Source organism: Schistocerca serialis, chromosome 5, assembly GCF_023864345.2.
Source record: "Schistocerca serialis cubense isolate TAMUIC-IGC-003099 chromosome 5, iqSchSeri2.2, whole genome shotgun sequence".
In the NCBI taxonomy this organism is placed as follows: domain Eukaryota; kingdom Metazoa; phylum Arthropoda; class Insecta; order Orthoptera; family Acrididae; genus Schistocerca; species Schistocerca serialis.
This window is the reverse complement of record NC_064642.1, coordinates 739,819,139-739,840,367: the sequence shown is the minus strand read 5'-3', so window position 1 is coordinate 739,840,367 and position 21,229 is coordinate 739,819,139. Positions and strand designations below refer to the sequence as shown.

Below are 21,229 nucleotides of genomic sequence, written 5' to 3'. Positions count from 1 at the left end.
TCTAAGTTCTAGGGGACTGATGACCTCAGAAGTTAAGTCCCATAGTGCTCAGATTCGTTTGAACCAGTACTGTGTTGCTGTGTCGTGGTCTTTAGTCCAGAGACTGGATTTGATGCAGCTCTCCATGCTACTCCATGCTGTGATAGCTTCTTCATGCCCCAATACCTACTGCAACCTACATCCTTCTGAATCTGCTTAGTGTTTTCATCTCTTGGTCTCCCTCTACGATTTTTACCCTCTACGCTTCCCTCCAGTACTAAATGGGTGATTCCTTCATGCCTCATAACGTGTCTTACCAACCGATCCCTTCTTTTAGTCAGGTTGTGCTACAAACTCTTGTTCTCCCCAGTTCTATTCAGTACTTCCTCATTAGTTATGTGATCTACCCATCTAATCTTAAGCATTCTTCTGTAGCACCACATTTCGAAAGCTTCTGTTCTCTTCCTTTCTAAACTGTTTATCGTCCATATTTTACTTCCATACGTGGCTACACTCCATACAAATACGTTCAGAAGCGACTTCCTGACACTTAAATCTGTATTCGATGCTAACAAGTTTATCTTCTTCAGAAACGCTTTCCTTTCCATTGCCAGTCTACATTTTATAACATGTCTACTTCTATAATTTTCAGTTACTTTGCTCCCCAGTTACCAAAACTCGTTTTCTACTTTAAGTGTCTCGTTTCCTAATCTAATTCCCTCAGCATCACCCGATTTAATTCGACTGTATTCCATTACCCTCGTTTTGCTTTTGTTGATGTTCATCTTACATCCTCCTTTCAGGACACTGTCCGTTCTGTTCCACTGCTCTTCCAGGTCCTTTGACATCTAACAGAATTACAATGTCATCAGCAGACCTCACACTTTTTATTTCTGCTCCATAGATTTTAACTCCCACTCCAAATTTTTCTTTTGTTTCCTTTACTGCTTGCTCAATATACATATAGAATAACATCGGGGATAGACTACAACCCTGTCTCACTCCCTTCTCAACCGCTGCTTCCCTTTCATGCCTCCTGTGCTCTTACAAGAACCATTTGGTTTCTGTACAAATTGCATTTCGCTCCCTGTATTTTACCCCTGCCACCTTCAAAATTAGAGAGTATTCCAGTCAACGTTGTCAAAAGCTTTCTCTAAGTCTGCAAATACTAGGAACGTAGGTTTACCTTTCCTTAATCTATCTTCTAACATGAGTCGTAGGGTCAGTATTGCCTCGCGGGAATCAAAACTGTTCTTCCCCGATGTCGGCTTCTACTAGTTTTTCCAATCGTCTGTAAAGAATTCGTGTTAGTATTTTGCGGCCGTGACTTATGAAACTGATAGTTCGGTAATTTTCACACCTGTCAACACCTGCTTTCTGTGGGGGGGTTGGAATTATTATATTCTTCTCAAAATCCGAGGGTATTTCGCCTGTCTTATACATCTTGCTCACCAGATGGAACAGTTTTGTCATGTCTGACTATGATTAGTTCTAATGGAATGTTGTCTACTCCTGGGAACTTGTTTCGACGTAGATCTTTCAGTACTCTGTCAAATTCTTCACGCAGTATCATACCTTCCATTTCATCTTCATCTACATCCTCTTCCATATCCATAATATTGTCCTCAAGTACAGGCCCTTATATGGACCCTGTATGTACTCCTACCACCTTTCTGCTGTCCATTGCTCTAACGGGAAAATTTCCAGCCTACGCGGCGATTAAAATGAGCAGTGACCGACAGATCGTAGTGGCGGGCAGCAGCGTTGCCGGTCTGCTGCCAGTCCGCTACACAAGACATACCGGACGTACCAAACTGGCAACACGGCGAGCACGTGACGCTCGACAAACGACTGCGACTGGGTGGCGGTGGTCGCTATTACTTCACGCGCTGAAACGCCATTCAGAAAGCAATGTTAATCGGAGTATAACATCTGTCGAACTTGGTAGGAGCATAAGTATCCTTACGTCTTTAACAGAGTAAGTTCAGAAAAGAGGCTGACAATGGTTCAGAATTTCCGTGGGCTGTTCGAGAACCTTGAAGGAAATGAGATTTGATCACAGTAAGCAGAAGCGCCCGACGCATGAAAAAAGTTAAGTCAGCGTTACAGTTGTGCCACTCTTCGAGCAGACTACAATAAGACACAGCACTGACCTTGCAGCGTTTGGTCCGACTTTTCATAGGTAATGCACAGGGCTTGGTCTTTTTTGCTCGTATTCCACACTTATTTTAATTCACATTTCTTTTTAAAGATTACCCTTATTTAGATTATGCAACTAAGATTTATGGATAGCAGAGACCTTTTTCTGTGGATCTGACACACAATTTTTGATCAATTCAATCTTACTAGCTACTTGTTCCGTTTTTCTATTCTTTCTACGCGTCATTTTACGCTAAATAAGTCATTCAACTTGAAAAAATACAAAATATTTTGCACGTTTATCGTTGGTAATACTATCATTGATTCACGCAAAATGACATTAATAAAACTTATGGATTCTGATTGGCTTTAGAAAAAAAAGGTCACAATGTCGGTGTTATTTTCGATCGACTTTCTGTTCGCACCTTCGTTTTCGCAGATGTACTATCAGGAATGAAAACGGCAACTAACACATTAACCAATATGTAGTAGTTCTAGACTTCCGTCGTTCCACACGTATGTCTGAGTTATTTGAAAGTTAAGTAAAAAATTTAATTGATATTTCTCTGAAATCACCTCCCGTCCGTTGTAGACGTACGTTGCAAGTAAAAATTAAATAACACCCAAAAAAGTTTTTAGCTCTAATTTTAATCAGAACATTGTTTTTGAAACAATTACTGGAAATTAACAGAGAGAGAGAGAGAGAGAGAGAGAGAGAGAGAGAGAGAGAGAGAGAGATAGATGTCCAAATATTTGCTTCCGTTTTTAACAGGATCTTGAAGCGATGTTGTTTTTCTAGTGCGTGCTCTAATAACAAAATTGCCTTACTCGTCCACCATGCTTGCGGTAAGAGAAGCTAGTAGCCACATCAACTGGTATGGATCTCCTGTGTACGTGCGACAAGCTCATATACAACAGTTCTGACGGCAGTTAAATGTAGCATTTATGTTTTACGTAATGTTAGTTACGAATGACAGTTAGGGCAGATTTTGAGCACCCCTAGTTATTGCAATATAATTTGCAAACACTCTGCTACTTGTGTGCCAGTTTTAATAGGACTACGGAAGTCCATAAGAAAAACATATTTTGTATGGTTTCAGATTCAAAAGTGATGGTAATAATATTTAACAACACAGTAGCTCTCAAACACTACTCATTATCTGCGTAGCAGAAAAACCTATAATTAGCTTAAACATTATAGAGAAGTGTGACATACGTGCTCATTACTTACATGAGCTTCTAGATTTCCACAACAATGTTTTAAGCTAGAATTCTCAGAGATTCAAAGCAGTCAAATAGGAGATGATGATGAAATGAAGGTAGCAATTAAAACCCAAAAAATAGACAATCTTGTGGGGGATATTCGATAATGACTGAGCTTTTAAAGTGATATCAACAAAAAATCGTACAATAAATTTAATTTATGATGAATTCTTAGGGAAGACCCCAGAAGAAACGAAAATTGGCATTAATCCAAACATTGGTTAAGGAAAACGGCAACATGAACTCCCAAAAACGGCAACACGAACTCCCATAGCGGAATACAAGTTATTCAGGGAATGGACCCACTTCTGAAATCGGACAGACGATCCCAAAATAGCTTATTCCACCTGTAAAGCAAGGAAAGAAATATGTTAGCTGCAGGTTGTGAAGGTGTGAGGAATTATGTCCAACGATTTGGTATATATTGAAGTGAAGCAAGCAAAAGTGATCCGCATTGTTGCAGAATAGGCTGCCCTACTTCATTCAGTTCCCCCATACCCGGGGGGGGGGGGATGGGGGGGGGCAGGGAGGACCACCCCACTAACTCTCACTGAAAATGATTTAAAAGTCGGTATTACGGAGTTTTTCAACAGGATCGGAACTGGAACTTTTCGCGGATACTTAAGAGTCGCAGTTCGCCTTCCAAAATATTAAAAAATACTCCAAATTCCGGTGTAGCCTCCCTCTCCTTACCCTGCAAACTGTCGTATGGGAGGCCCTGATTCATTTACTTCACCACTGAGCTAGAAAGACCATGATTCAGTAAGAGGGTAAACATTACAAATTGGGGGGGGGGGGGGGGGGGGGGAAGCAAATATGTGGACATCTCTCTCTCTCTCTCTCTCTCTCTCTCTCTCTCTGTTAATTTCCAGTAATTGTTTCAAAAACAATGTTCTGATTAAAATTAGAGCTAAAAACTTTTTTGGGTGTTATTTAATTTTTACTTGCAACGTACGTCTACAACGGACGGGAGGTGATTTCAGAGAAATATCAATTAAATTTTTTACTTAACTTTCAAATAACTCAGACATACGTGTGGAACGACGGAAGTCTAGAACTACTACATATTGGTTAATGTGTTAGTTGCCGTTTTCATTCCTGATAGTACATCTGCGAAAACGAAGGTGCGAACAGAAAGTCGATCGAAAATAACACCGACATTGTGACCTTTTTTTTCTAAAGCCAATCAGAATCCATAAGTTTTATTAATGTCATTTTGCGTGAATCAATGATAGTATTATCAACGATAAACGTGCAAAATATTTTGTATTTTTTCAAGTTGAATGACTTATTTAGCGTAAAATGACGCGTAGAAAGAATAGAAAAACGGAACAAGTAGCAATTTTGTTATTAGAGCACGCACTAGAAAAACAACATCGCTTCAAGATCCTGTTAAAAACGGAAGCAAATATTTGGACATCTCTCTCTCTCTCTCTCTCTCTCTCTCTCTCTCTCTCTGTTAATTTCCAGTAATTGTTTCAAAAACAATGTTCTGATTAAAATTAGAGCTAAAAACTTTTTTGGGTGTTATTTAATTTTTACTTGCAACGTACGTCTACAACGGACGGGAGGTGATTTCAGAGAAATATCAATTAAATTTTTTACTTAACTTTCAAATAACTCAGACATACGTGTGGAACGACGGAAGTCTAGAACTACTACATATTGGTTAATGTGTTAGTTGCCGTTTTCATTCCTGATAGTACATCTGCGAAAACGAAGGTGCGAACAGAAAGTCGATCGAAAATAACACCGACATTGTGACCTTTTTTTTCTAAAGCCAATCAGAATCCATAAGTTTTATTAATGTCATTTTGCGTGAATCAATGATAGTATTACCAACGATAAACGTGCAAAATATTTTGTATTTTTTCAAGTTGAATGACTTATTTAGCGTAAAATGACGCGTAGAAAGAATAGAAAAACGGAACAAGTAGCTAGTAAGATTGAATTGATCAAAAATTGTGTGTCAGATCCACAGAAAAAGGTCTCTGCTATCCATAAAGCTTAGTTGCATAATCTAAATAAGGGTAATCTTTAAAAAGAAATGTGAATTAAAATAAGTGTGGAATATGAGCAAAAAAGACCAGAGAAATATTTGACTCGAAATATGTAATAAATGCCGGCCCCGGTGGCCGTGCGGTTCTAGGCGCTTCAGTCCGGAACCGCGTGACTGCTACGGTCGCAGGTTCGAATCCTGCCTCGGGCATGGATGTGTGTGATGTCCTTAGGTTAGTTAGGTTTAAGCAGTTCTAAGTTCTAGGGGACTGATGACCTCAGATGTTAAGTCCCATAGTGCTCAGAGCCATATATGTAATTAACTACAAATATATAACCAGACGAACATTTATTTTTTTTTAAAATTGCGCAGCCTTAGTTTGGCTGACATTATCAAATCAGTAACGTTTATCTTGAATGTGATATATTGGGCAGTTAGCTAATTATACTACTTAGCTTGTACCATATAAAATCAAAACATCACAATTTCTTTTAAACGTACCTCGTTTAATCTTAAGAAAGGATCCTATAGTTTACTTTGGGACTTGTCATAGACTGGAATATTTCCAATTTACATCTTGTGTGTTTATTTTTGGGATACTTTTTCGCATTATATTTTACTGATTTAAGATTTATTAATTAGAGACGTGGTTACAGGTTTTAATGCTTATGTAGTCATCTTCAGATTATAAAGAACTTAGCCACAATAGGTAACCCCTCTGAAGCGGTGTATACATTTGCTTTGTCAATAACGCTCTATTGAAAATAATTTTTATCATCTGCACCTAATGTCCAACATTCGTCCGTATCACTACATCTCAAATAGTCGATTCTCTTTTGTTCCGGTTTGCCCACAGTTCATGTTTCACTACCATACAATGCTGTTCTCCAAATGTACATTCTCGGACATTGCTTCCTTAAATTAAGGCCTGTGTTTGATACTAGTAGATTTCCCTTAGCTAGGAATGCACTTAATGGTGGAGCTAGTCTGCTTTTCATGTCCTCCTTGCTTCGTCCGTCATTGGTCATTTTGCTGCCTTAACTTCATCCATGAATCCTGATGTTACGTTTCTCATTGTTCTCATTTCTGATAGCTCTCATTACTTTCGTCTTTCTTTGATTTGCTCTCAGCTCCTATTCTGTACTCATTAGACTGTTCATTCCATTCAGCAGATCATGTAATTCTTCTTCACTGTCACTGAGGGTAGCAATGCCATCAGCGAATCGTATCATTGATAATATCCTTTTACCTTGAATTTTAATTCCACTCCTGAACCTTTCGTTTATTCCATCGTTGTATCTTCGATGTGTAGACTGAACAGTAGGGGCGAAAGAAGACATTCCTATCTTGCACCCTTCGAGCAACTTCGTTCTTGGTGGCCCTTTTCCCTCAGCATTTCGAACATCTTGCACCATTTTACATTATCGAACAATTTTTCAGGTCGACAGATTCAAAGAACGTTGCTTGATTTTTCTTTACTCTTGCTTCCATTATGAACTTCAACGTGAGAATTGCCTCTCTGCTGTCTTTAGCTTTCCTAAAGCCAAATTGATCATCATCCAACACATCCTTAATTTTCTTTTCCAGCCTTCTCCATAGTATTCTTGTAAGCAACTTGGATGTATGACCTGTTAAGCGGATTGTGCGATAATTATCGCACTTGTCAGCTCCTGCAGTTATCGGAATTGTTTGGATGACATTTTTCCGAAAGTCAGATGGTATGACGCCAGGCTCATACATTCTACGCACCAACGTGAATACTCGTTTTGTTGCTACTTCCCCCAATGATTTTAGAAATTATAATGGAATGTTATCCACCCCTTCCGCCTTACTTGAACTTCAGTGCCGGCCGGTGTGGCCGAGCGGTTGTAGGCGCTTCGAATCCTGCCTCAGGCATAGATGTGTGTGATGTCTTTAGGTTAGTTAGGTTTAAGTAGTTCTAAGTTCTAGGGGACTGATGGCCTCAGATGTTAAGTCCTGTAGTGCTCAGAGCCATTTTGAACTTAAGTCCTCCAAAGCTCTCTTAAATTCTGATTATAGTACTGCATCCCCCACCTCTTCAAATTGACTCCTGTTTCTTCTTCTATCACATCGGACAAATCTTCCCCCTCATATAGGCCTTCAACGTATTCTTTCCACTTATCCGCTCTCTCCTCTGTATTTAACAGTGGAATTCCCGGTGCACTCTTCATGTTACCACCCTTGATTTTAACTTCACGGAAGGTTTTTTTGACTTCCCTTTAATACTGAGACAGTCCATCCGACAGTCATTTCTTTTTCGATTTCTTCATATGTTTCATGTAGCCATTTCGTCTTAGCTTCCCTGCACTTCCTAGAATTGCTACGGTCTTGCCTCCATAGCTCAATTGATAAGAGGATTCTGCGGGACTGGCAATGGTTCTGGTTCGATTCTATGCGGTAAACACTTTTGATCCGTCGGGTTCTTTACTACTTCCCTTCGTTTCTTTGTTATTTGGTTTGGAGAGGGATTCTTTCTGTACTGCGACTGTCTAGTATTTCATTGTCTTTGGTTCTTTTTCAGAATTGATTCTTAACATAAAAATCAAGATCATCATGCGGTGTAGAAAGTTGCATGTATACAAGCAAAAGCAGTAGTTAAGGAAATGTCATATTATTGTACATACTCTGGCATAAGCTTCAATAAATTGTAACTTTTTGATGTTGTCTTCTTGCTAGTGTCGGTTATATGCTGATCTTCGACGGCATCTGCGTTTCAGAAGGCAAAATACAATTATCCGGGGCGTACAGTGTTGTGTGGGGCTAGTCACTGCTATCTTGTAATTCGTTTCAAGTGGTCGGAGAACACATAAGACACATTAGAAATCTGTAGTAACCACAAAACAGTCGTTATCTGTGGATGTAAATCACGTAGCTCTCGCCTAATGCGTAACATCAAACGTTTACACGTGTAAATGAAATGTATTCGCAGTTGCGAATACGGACAACGATCAGCAATATAATAGAATGACGACAGTGAAAAATGGTGCCGAACCGGCACTCTAAGCCGGATTTTCCGCTTACCGCGAGCGGGCGCCTTACCATTGAGCTATCCAGGAACGCTTCACAGACAGACTCAAACTTCCATATGTAGTCAATAATGTGTCGACAACCCGCACTCGTACATTCATTATATACGAGAGTCATTCAATAACTAAAAGAGACAAATTGGTCTTAGGAAAAAACTGTTAGTAGGGCAAGTTTGGTACTTCTATGGCTTTAAGTTGGCATCGCTGGAATGAGCCCTGATCAGTTGATGTACCAACATTGTTTTGTTTATGACCTGAAAAATACATTTCAAGATGGCGAGTCCGCTTGAAACGTCCACCTTAGTTGAACAACGTTCTGTTATTCGTAGAACATCGTTCTGGCCGACCAGTTGCAGTTTCGACTCCCCCCATTTCAAAGTCGAATTGATAACATTATTCGTGCCGACCGCCGTGTGACTGTGGAAATGATAGTTGATAAGGTTCAAGTTAGTACTGGAACAGTTCATAACATTATATGTAGCAAGGTGAAGTATCGCAAAACATGTGGAAGATTGATCCCAAAGGAGTTGACGCGGCTACACAAGGAAACAAGGAGTGTGTTATGAAAGAGAAGCTGAGCATTTCCTCAACAAAATTTTGACTTGTAATGAAACTTGGGTTCACTATTATGCGTCAGAATCAAAAAGACAAAGCATGGAGTGGAAGCACACCAACTCACCTGTAAAGCAAAAATCCAAAACCCAAGCATCAGCAGGAAAAGTCATGTTGACGTTGTTTTGGAATGCTGAAGGTCCAGTTTCTCGTGAAGGCAGCCATGAGAGAGATACGTTGTGGATCTCAGAGGAGAGGTGTAATTCTCCAGCAAGAGAGCGCACGTCCTCATATTGCTCGACTAACCCGTGAAACCGTCGACAGAATGGGCTGGGAAGACTAGCAGAGTGAAAATCTCATTCTGGAAACATCCCCCAGGCTGTGGCTAAGCCATGTCTCCGCAATATCCTTTCTTTCAGGAGTGCTAGTTCTGCATGGTTCGCAGGAGAGCTTCTGTTAAGTTTGGAAGGTAGGAGACGAGGTACTGGCAGAAGTCAAGCTGTGAGGACGGGGCGTGAGTCGTGCTTGGGTAGCTCAGTTGGTAGAGCACTTGCCCGCGTAAGGCAAAGGTCCCGAGTTCGAGTCTCGGTCCGGCACACAGTTTTAATCTGCCAGGAAGTTTCAGAAAAAGTATTATTTTGTAAAAATAAACGCATCTTTCTTCAGATCAATTTGTCTCTATCATTATCGAATGATCCTCGTACATGCTCGTACAGGGGAGACATTTTAATTGAGAGTCGCTTGCTCGGTCTTGGCGGATAAATAAGATATTACAGTGACTGTGCTGTCCAGAAGTACGATACATTGTTTCTTCGGACATGCATATCTCAAATGTAGTATTTATCCACCGACACTTGGCAAGCGACTTTCAATTAAAATGTCTTCCCTGTGCGGAAATATGCATAATGAATGTGGGAGTACAGAATGTAGACGCATTTTCCATTAACTTTCGGGCATGCAGCCGCGCAAATAAGACTTTGCCTTCGAGGCGCGTATCGCCGCGGTGGAGCATGTAAGGCTGCGCTTGGTACCTTGTCATCAGTCTTGCGACACACTCTGAGGATGGCCGGACGATACGCGGCTGCATGGCTGAAAGTTAATGGACTATCCACTGCGCCGCGAAAAGTTGAAAATGCACTTGTAGACCAATTGTTGACGACATATGAAAGCTTGGGTCTGGCTCTGAGGCGTGTTCGGGTAGCCAAATCGTAAGGCCACCGCTCGCGATAAGCGGGAAATCCGGGTTTGCGTCCCGATCCGGCACAAATTTTCATTGTCGTCATTTCATTACAAAGCTGACAGTTGACCATATTCATAACTGCGAATACATTTCACCTGTATCCTAAAAACTGTAGTCGCCGCACGAAGGAGCATAGCATCATAGGCACTGAAATATCGCACGTACACAGTTGAACCTAAACATTAAGAGCAGTTACATAATAGCGTGTTGGAGCACCTTCTGAACGCAATACAGGAACCGTTGTGCGTGACATAGATAGGAAAAGCCTTTGGTAGGTCTACGTTTCTACAGATGAGTCGTGCAGTTCGCGTAAATTACGCGCTTGTGTTTGTGGTGCTGGCGGCCGATAGCGGCCCAGATATGTGCCATCGCTCAAATCTGGTGAAAAGTCGTCGACTTGAGCTCACTATGATGGTAGTCAAACCAGTTTATCAGTATTCTGGCCTTATGACACGGGCAGTTGTGCTGCAAGATGGCATCTCTGTCGGGGAAGACATGGAGCATGAAGGCATCCAGGAGGCCCGCGGTAATGTAAACGTAGTTCGCAGCCGTCATGGTACCTTAGATCACTACCACAGGTTCCAGGATCCAAAGTGAGTGTCCTTAGAGTATAGTATATAATACTGCCTCGAATGACTTGCGTTCATGTAGTGGTGCGTGTTTCGAGCAGCCATTTGCCTGGATGACAGCGTTTCCGGGCACTACCATCGACACCGTGTAGAAAGAAACGTGGTTCATCTGAGCAGACGGCACGCATCTATTGGGGGGAGGAGGGGGGTGGCGAGAAAAATAAAGGTCAGAGTTTATAGTCCCGTCGACAACGGGGTCATAAGAGCACAAGCTCGTATTACGAAAGGATGGGGCAGAACATAGGACGTGACCTTTTTAAAGGAACTCTCTCGGAATTTGCCCGGAGCGATTAAGGGAAATCATAGAAAACCTAAATCAATGTGGTCGGACGCGGATGCGAATGCGAGTCCAGTGTGCTAACCACTGCGCCACCTCGCTCGGTGTATCTGCTAATTTAGGGTCCAGTTTTGATGATACTGTGCCTACTGATGATGTCGTTGGACCAATATGACAACTACTGCAGATTGTGTGCTGCGAAACTCAGTATTCACCAGTGTACACGAACAGTCTGCTCCAAAACATTTGTGCCGGCACCAGCTTTGTACTCTGTCGTCAGATCTGCCATAAATCAGAATCAGCCCTGTTTCACAGAGCGGACAGTGCCCCCACTTCAGGGTTTTCCGGCTTGGGAGACAGAATGGCGTAACAGCACGCATAACAAACTGCGTGTCATTAAGGAGACTATGAATGTGTGGAAGTCTTCCATGCGGTCCTCTCGCAGGGAATGAGTTGTCCTCTGCCGGCTCCGCATTGGCCATATGTCGCTAACGCATGAATACCTACTCTGTCGTGAGGACCCACCGCAGTGTCGCTGTGGCTCCCAAATGACAGTCGTCCACCTCTTGCTGGACTGCCCACTTTTAGCCGCTCTGCGGCAGACTTTTAACTTTCCCAGCACCCTGCCTTCGGTGTTGGGCGACAGTGCCTCCACAGCACCTTTAGTTTTACGTTTTATCCATGAGAATGGGTTTTATACTTCTATGTAAGTTTTAGCGCATGTCATTTGTCCCTCTGTGTCTTCCACCCTAGTGCTATTTGGGTGGAGGTTTTAATGTGTTGCAGAATGGCTGGCTTTCTCTTTTTATTCTCGTGGTTTGCCAGCCACTGTAATTTGTTTTCGTGTTTTACTCTCTTCTGTTTCTAGCGTCTCTGTTTTCTTGTCCTCTTATGTTCCTTTTAGTGATCGTTGCCTTCCCTTCGTGCAAATGGCTTTTCCTTTCTTTCCGTTTTGTGTTATATGTTGCGTTCGCTTTCTTCTCAAACTTTTGGCACTGTTTTATTAGGAACAAGGACCGATGACTTCGTAGTTTGGTCTCTTCTCCCGCCTTCAAACCAACCAACCAACCTCCCATTTCCATGTTCAGTAATGAGATGTATACGTCCCATGTCTTGTCGACCCTCACTAGTTTCACCGTCCTTCAGCCACTTTTCGTAGATGCTTTACTACTGCAGCACGCGAACAGCCGATCAGCTTCGAGGTATTCGAGGTGCTCTTTCCCAGGTGCCGGGCCATGACGATCTGCCCTTTTGTGAGATTCCTTTATGCCAGTGGATTTCCTCATTTGTGGCCCATATTTTTCTATCCCGCTCTTCGTAGGAAACACAGTGTATGATTCTTGCAAAGGGGGGGGGGGGGGGGGTAACGGGGTAAACCCCGGAACAAAACATGCGGTTCCCATTGGTGACTGATAGCAGAGATTACGGTGTGAGTTAACCATGACAAGTCCAGAGCGTAACAATGTCATCTAATAATATACTACAACTCAGCGAAAAATCCAAATCACAAAAACGTTAAGTCAGACAAGGTCAGAACATTTTGCTATCCAGTGGCACGTACGTAAGGCTTCAGTGACTAGCGAAAGGCTGACTAGCAATCGTCGGCTGCGGTATTTAGTGGTAAACACTAGTCACAGGGCGGCGCCACCTAACGTGCTTTCCGCGCCTTTTGCGCCCAGTGTGGGCGCTAGCCGCGCCTTCATCTTGGTTGGTATCTCTGACGTGTCCTCTTTAGCGATACTCGGGCTAGGCGGTGAATCTGAATCACCCTCGACTACTGAACACATCGTCGCTTCAACGATTCCCCCCTTCGCCTCGTCTCCGCTTATTTACACCTTCCGCCGAAAAAGTTTCGAGACTGCTTTTATTACTGCTGTGTAAGAGACGCTACACCAGTAACTACGGTGGGAGCTAGAGGTAACAAATATAAACAACAGATGAGCAGTTGACCAGCCATTAGTGAGCTGGCAGTGTTAAGTAGATGACGTGCGACTGTAGTTAGTCATTGTTGTCGTGTCAGAATTCGCAATCGGGCAGCATCTCTAAATCTGGTGTTACTCTCTAGATCTCTTGAATGCTTCACGTGTCAGCAGTGTCAGCAGGCGTCATTCAAGGGCGGTGGTCATAATGTTTTGCCTCAGGTTGAGGCGAGCTCTCGTAGCGAGTACTTCCTGGTGCGCTCCGCAAGGTCTTGTGTTGTTTACGTTTCTCGGACGAATGTGTCGATTCGTACTCATATTCTTGTAAGTGTATTTGTACCCATATCATAATCGTTGTGTGGGCGGTAGTGATTAACTTGTCACCTCACAAACGACTAGTCCTCCTGACACTGGTCCGGTCATGCTGTCGGTGATGGAAATCTGCCATCAAGAATGCATTGTCGGATGTCCGGTTGTCGACGATGTCTGCAACTCCTTTTGCAATCCAGCAGGGTCAACACCTGTCCCTAAACCTGCAGTTTCTACAACAAAGGGGGCTACTACACCATGCGGAACAGCATCTCCTGCTACAACATCATCAGCAACTAAAACTTCAACAATAACAAGTGGCCCAGCAGCAACAGCTCGAGCAGCTGCAATTGCAACAATGACAACAACAACTATTACTACATCATCATCAACAACAGCAACTACATCAGGAGTGAGCAAGACAGCCATGACGCCGATGCAGCTGCACCATCAACAACAGCAAAGCGGCCCGGTTAACAAACGACTCTATGTCGACTCTAATACTGTCGCGGACTATGATACGCTTGAGATGCCGTGTGCGGGTCCCCCTTCTGCTGGCGGCACAGTGCAGGCAAACTCAGAACACTCTCAGGATCACCCCTCGACCCCTCACGATGCGGTTGCACGGTCGAGTGTCAACAACTGGTACAATCGATCTGATGCAGGACTGCACGTTGTTTTCGTGGAGAGCTTAGATAAGAACATTGGCAAACTCCATTCTACACTACTGGCCATTAAAATTGCTACACCAAGAAGAAATGCAGATGGTAAACGCGTATTCATTGGACAAATATATTATACTAGAACTGACCTGTGATTACGTTCTCACGCAATTTGGGTGCATAGATCCTGAGAAGTCAGTACCTAGAACAACCACCTCTGGCCGTAATAACGGCCTTGATACGCCTGGGCATTGAGTCAAACAGTTTGGATGGCTTGTACAGGAACAGCTGCCCATGCAGCTTCAACACGATACCACAGTTCATCAAAAGCAGTGATTAGCGTATTGTGAAGAGCCAGTTGCTCGGCCTCCATTGACCAGACGTTTTCAATTGGTGAGAGATCTGGAGAATGTGGTGGCCAGGGCAGCAGCAGTGGAACATTTTCTGTACCCAGAAAGGCCCGTACAGGACGTGCAACATGCGGTCGTGCATTATCCTGCTGAAATGTAGGGTTACGCAGGGATCGAATGAAGGGTAGAACCACGCGTCGTAACACATCAAATGTAACGTCCACTGTTCTAAGTGCCGTCAATGCGAACAAGAGGTGACCGAGACGTGTAACCAATGGCACCCAATACCATCACGCCGGGTGATAGCCAGTATGGCGATGACGCATACACGCTTCCAATGTGCGTTCACCGCGATGTCGCCACACACGGATGCGACCATCATGATGCTGTAAACAGAACCTGGATTCACCCGAAAAAAATGACGTTTTGCCACCCCGGTTCGTCGTTGAGTACACCATTACACCATCTGAGGCGCTCCTGTCTGTGATGCAGCGTCAAGGGTAACCGCAGCCATGGTCTCCGAGCTGATAGTCTATGCTGCTGCAAACGTCGTCGAACTGTTCGTGCAGATGGTTGTTGCCTTGCAAACGCCCCCATCTGTTGACTCAGGGATGGAGACGTGGCTGCACGATCCGTTACAGCCATGCGGATAAGATGCCTGTCATATCGACCGCTAGTGATACGAGGCCGTTGGGATCCAGCACTGCGTTTCGTATTACCATCCTGAACCCACCGATTCCATATTCTGCTAACAGTCATTGGATCTCGACCAACGCGAGCAGCATTGTCGCGATACGATAAACCGCAATTGCGATAGGCTTCAATCCAACCCTTATCAAAGTCGGAAACATGATGGTACGCATTTCTCCTCCTTACACGAGGCATCACAACGTTTCACCAGGCAACGCCGGTCAACTGCTGTTTGTGTATGAGAAATCGGTTGGAAACTTTCCTCATGTCAGCACTTTGTAGGTGTTGCCACCGGCGCCAACCTTGTGTGAATGCTCAGAAAAGCTTATCATTTGCATATCACATCATCTTCTTCCCGTCGGTTAAATTTCACGTCTGTAGCACGTCATCTTCGTGGTGTAGCAATTTTAATGGCCAGTAATGTATGTCGGTGGGCACGTTGTTCTGTGCCTTTAGCTCTCATTTAAAGCACGATATTGTCAACATCAGCCTGTTGGGCAGAATGTGAGACAAGATTGAAAGGAAGTGCTTTGCGGCTGCCGACAATTTCATATAGACGTCCTCTGAGACCATAGGTTTGACGTCTATATCCCCAACGTCCTGCTCCACACGTGTGGCATTTTTCACGATGTTGACATTTATCTGACTGATAATGAGATAGTCGAAGAAATGGAGATCTTGCGCCTGTGGCAGTTCTCAAACGCTTTACTAAGTAACATAATTTTAATCCCGAATTAACGGTGCTAATTCCAGTCTCCATGGTAGTTTTTCGTTCACAAACTTTACCGCTACGAGTTGCTATCTTGGATACTTGCCGTTCGGTGGAACCGTGCGTCGCCCCAATCATTCAATGTAGAAACTGCTGGCGTTTTCGTCATTTGGCGAACCAGTGCAGACGCCATACTCGTTGTATCAGGTGCGGCGGCCAACAACCAACTGATTCGTGCACGGCGACGGTTCGAACTAATTTGAAATTCTCAAGTCTTTACCAAGTCACACATAGATCGTACGCGGTATTTCTCCATCAACAAGAGCTACAGCGTGCAAGAATGTATGGCAGTTAGGAAAGGGTAACTGGTTGCTCACAGCCCACATATTGAGCTACTCTACGACAGCTTCCTTGTCCTCAAAGTCTCATGGATTTTCCGCCACCACCTTCAAGATTGTCACGACAAACGTCAGTCACTACACAAGCACCGCTACCGCCGCTATCACGCCAATTGTTTCCTCTTCCTCACGAAATGGGGCATAATGAGAATGACTTTTAGTCAATAGACAGATCGGGTGCCGTCTCCGCGACGAGAGGTTCATCGAAATGGCGCGTTCCCAGACCAGCCTGGCGACGAAGTTTTTCAGAAATTAGTCAAGAATATTCTGTCTCTCACCATTTGCCACAAGTCCCTCTACCATACAACCCATATCCTCCTCAGTACCTTCAACAACCACCACCGCAGCGAGTATTCCATCAAAAGAAAAAAATCTGGTTTATCTTACACCTCCTTGAAGACGTGAAGACACAGCCATCTGGAACTTTATAACGTTCCTCTCGGATCGTTACATTTAACTTAACTTTCTGTTGCTTGGACTTCATGTGATAAATTAATATAATAGTTTCCAACTTAACGAAATTTATTGACAACTGAACTGCATACTCGTCACATTAACAAAACACTGACTGATATTTTTGTGGCGGTGTTCGTAGCGACAAGCAATTCGCTGTAGAAACGGCTTACGAAGTCACCGCCACACTTTTAGTAGCGGGCCGACCGGTCCGCTGGAACAGTGAACAGAAAGAGGAAAACCCAAACACTCTGATTAAATAAAAGTCGGTACTTATCTTTATTAACGAAGATACAGCAACACAGTAGTGAACTCCGTGTCTACAGAAATCTGTCTTGTTCGAGTCGGAGCCGGCTAGGTCAGCGTCGGCTGACGACAAACAACAACTCTGCTGCGATGAACACACAACTGACTAGCAAGTACACAATTCGGTGGCGAGTATACAACTGAGCGGCGAATACAGAAACTGTCCTAGCGCTCGCGACTCCAGAGCTTAAGAAGCAAGAAGCCAGCGGTGGCGCGCGCAGACTAGCGGCGATTTCCTTTCTCGCTGGCGCTGCTTATGCGGACGGCGTCCGGACTTTGATGCTGCCACCTTTTGGCAGCGGGCTCGGGTGCGGCATTACTGGCTAGGATATAACAGATATACTTCACAGATCTCTTTGACTGACTGACAAAACAACTCAACAACCAATTCTCCCGCAGCATCTCTTGTTTTTTTTTATATATAATTTTAACAATAAATTTCAAAATAACCCAGTATTAAATTTGTACAATTTTGATGTTATAGTTAAAATTTGCAGAACGTAAAGAAACTGATGTTACAGCCGAATAAGGTATAAAAGTATAATATTAATTGACATAATTTTTATAGTGTCATCACTAGTTTTAAATATGAAAATCGATCTGAACTTTACTTAAATAATGTCTCTTGTATTATTTTAGTTACGTAATTCATTACAGTTGGGATTTGGTTACTGACATTCAGTGACAGAGCAAATATCGTACTTTATCCGCCTACATATGTAAAATCTACAAATAAGGTATCAAATTCTGAAACTAAGAAAGTTGTGTGGTGCAAACAGTTGCAGAGTTAATTAGAAACGTGATTACAAAGGATATTAATTACAGAGGAGGATATAAAATTAGATAACAAATGAAAATACATCGCCAGGTAATAACTTTAGAGCCGTTTATCAAGATAAAGAGGTTATCTGTGTCACCCAACCAATCAACTGCAATTAAGGTAATTAGAGGCGCCATCCACTTATGCCAACATTTTCATAGCGTCTCAATATTTGCTGCCAAATATTTAACACTTAAATTTCTTGATTAAACATCTAACTCAACACCTGTACATAATTTTGTTATGACAACAATCCCCTGACAATCATGATAATATACGTTCTTCCAGAACATTATATATGCTTTCACAATGAATATCAAGTGTTTTAGCAAATTGGACAGAATGATACATATAAAGACACACATACAAGTCCCTAGCAAGCGGGCGGTGTTGCCCAACGAGTGCTTTGTCTCGTTAGCTGAAACTTGAATTTACACGCGCGACGCCCCGATTGGCTAAATTCTATGCTAAATAACTCGAAAACGGAGCAGCGTATCGAATTTCTTTCTTAACATTTATGTCTCATTACAACCTGCCCTGTAACATCCCTACAACCATTTCACACATTTTCTGACCACCCTGTATATGCCGTAACTTCGCAAACGAGAAAGCGATGGTATGTTGATAGACACAATTAAAAAAAAAATCAACATGCCATCGCTTTCTCGTTTGGTAAGTTAGTGCATCTTTGTTTTATGGTTTCAACCAGATACCGTTGTCCGCCTTTGAAGTTATCAGGTATACCAACAAGACTGAGAGGACAGCTGAGGAAGAGTTGCCCTTCCATCAGTAATGTGCTGTATTACACCCAGTACCGATGTCCTACGACGCCAGCGACAGCTTTCGAACGATAGTGGTCAGGCTCTTCTGCGGTGGCGCAGTGGTTAGACACTGGACTCGCATTCGGTAGGACGACGGTTCAATCCCGCGTCCGGCCATCCTGATTTAGGTTTTCCGTGATTTCCCTAAATCGCTCCAGGCAAATGCCGGGATGGTTCCTTTCAAAGGGCACGGCTGACTTCCTTCCCCGTCCTTCCCTAATCCGATGAGACCGATGACCTCGCTGTCTGGTCTCCTTCCCCAAACAACCAACCAACCAGGCTCTTCTGCGATTGATCGAATGACTATTGTGGCCATCTGCTGCTGGCCGCAGTCGTATATTCCCATCGAAGCTTTGCTACAGTATTTGGAACATCCTTTCGTACTCTATGGGGATTATAACGCGCGCAACTGACTGTGGAGTTGCGCGTTCAATGAGAGATTGGGTGCTGGTATTCTGGAGATTCTCGACAGTTCATTCTCATTGTCTTCAATGGTAAGTTTCTCTACATTACTTCTGTTGGCGGCTCAAACCTGTGTTTGGTCTCCATTTCCTCGCTTCTTTCATGGACCACTATTCCGTATCTTATGGGGTGTAATCACTACTCCCCTACCTCCGGAGATTCGGGCCCTCCCTGGAGGAAGGGTGTGTGTGTTGTTCTTAGCGTAAATTAGATTAAGTAGTGTGACACTCTAGGGACCGATGATTGGTCCCTTAGGAATTCACACACATTTCAACATTTGAACTACTACGCTCCTTGTATCAACATTCAAGCAGATCTCTGTAGCAGTCCACAGGCAGCCTCATAAAAGGGGCGTGACTAAGGCAGATTGGTCCCTTTATGGCGCAATAATGGGTGAATAACTATCATCGTTCCCCACCGAGACGCCCTCGCAAATGAGGTACATTATTTTTGGGAATCATCTCTCCGTAGCAGCATCGCTTTCTGTCCCACAGAAGAGGGTTATCGTTCGCACCAACAGACAGATAGTTCCCTGGTGGGACCAAGAATGAGAACTACGTTGCTTACAGACAGGCGGATGCAGCTATTAACCGCCTTCTCAAGGCTTGCTGAGAAGAACGCTGGAGTCAGTTTTGTGAATATCTCTCCACGAACATGCCCGTTGGGCTAATATGGCATGGTTTCCCCTTGCAAACGGAAACTAGTGCCTCCCAAGCTGTTGCAGACCTGCACAGATGAGAGTGCCGACTCTAAAGGGCTCTGAAGTACTCAAAGTACGCGTCACCTGGATACGACCATATCCATTATTCCATGATCTGCATTTTGTCGGATAACCCATAGACGTTATTATGAGGATCTTCAGTGACATTCGTAATAACGGGAACACTCCAACAGATTGGACGTCTCAAATACTGGTGTTCGTACTGAGACCTGGAAAGAATCCTGGTAGAGCGACGTCGTATCGCCCTATTGCCTTGTCGTCATGTATGTGCAAGACCTTTGAACGTCTTCTCAAGTTTTGTGTAGAATGGTATTGAAAACAAGGACTGGCCACCCCAGACAAAGTATCACTTTCTTAAGGGCAGAAGTACTACTGACAGTATCAAATATCTTTCTGTGGGCATTGAAAAATGACAGTGTTATTATACGAGGGCTCATTAACAAATTGAAACTAGTAGATCTTCCAATATCGCCTTCACGGCCCATCAATGGTTGCTCGATTGTCGTGCCGTCTGTGTCTGTAACCTGGACAACTTGTTATACGGGCTTTGGTAGTGTCCCGTAGCCTTCCACAGGGTGAGGTAAGTGTCCCTTACTGTACACTCTTTATGTAACCGCACGTCTATTTTACCCCATCTACAAAGTTCTTTAGTACGCGACGACCTTTGTACTACACCCATTCGCCTTGCTTTTGAATGACAAAATTATGCCTTCACAACGCATGTTTCAAGCTGGCCAGATGAGAGTTAGGAAATGAAATTTTGTCGCGCGAAAAATCTGAAGTGGTGGTATTCAAGAGTAAACGACGCAATTACTTCTGATCTGGTCTTCAACTTGGACCGTACAAACTTCCTTTTCACTCACATGCCAAGCTACTTGGCATCTGACTGCGAACTGACGTGGACACGTCATGTTACGTACCTCGTAGACAAGGTGGAAAAGACTGCAAATATATTGCGGATGCTAGCCTGAATTTGGAGAGGAGATGAACGGGTAGTCCTCTTAACTATGTACATGATCTTGATCCGCTCTGTCTTCGATTACGGCTGCATCGTCTGTGGCAACGCGACGAGATCGACTTCGCGTAAACTTGAAAGTCCTCGACTGTAGGGTGCTTCGTCTTGCTCTTGGAACCATGAAATCAACAGCCACGAACGCACTGTTCGTGGAAGCGTCTGCAGCGCCGCTCACCATCGTTGGTAGATGTTGTCCGATAATTTTCCCTTCGGTCGGTTTTCCATGTTTGATTGTGCCTTCCTCAAGACGGTGGCTCACGCAGGCACCTCGCAGGCGAAGGATGGAGCAAATTCCCTCACTAATTCGCATCTATGAGAAATGGCGACATCCACTAGCCCTACAAGACTCGAAACTCCTTTGCTTTCGTTATCCGTTTGGTACTTTCTTCACCTCAGCCGCGGTATCGTCATTAGCATTCGAAATCAGGACGGGGACGAACATTAATGACTACCTGGAGCGATTGCTTGC

General features: G+C 43.6%; 1 protein-coding gene and 1 non-coding gene across 2 annotated transcripts in view; both read left to right on the top strand.

Annotated features, from left to right (window-relative positions):
- Window positions 1–21,229, top strand: part of LOC126480940 (heterogeneous nuclear ribonucleoprotein C-like) — an 822,623-nt gene that overhangs the window by 527,461 nt on the left and 273,933 nt on the right. The gene's annotated exons all lie outside the window — the stretch shown is intronic.
- Window positions 9,502–9,576, top strand: Trnat-cgu (transfer RNA threonine (anticodon CGU)). Its single transcript has one exon. It is a non-coding gene; the product is annotated as a tRNA-Thr (tRNA).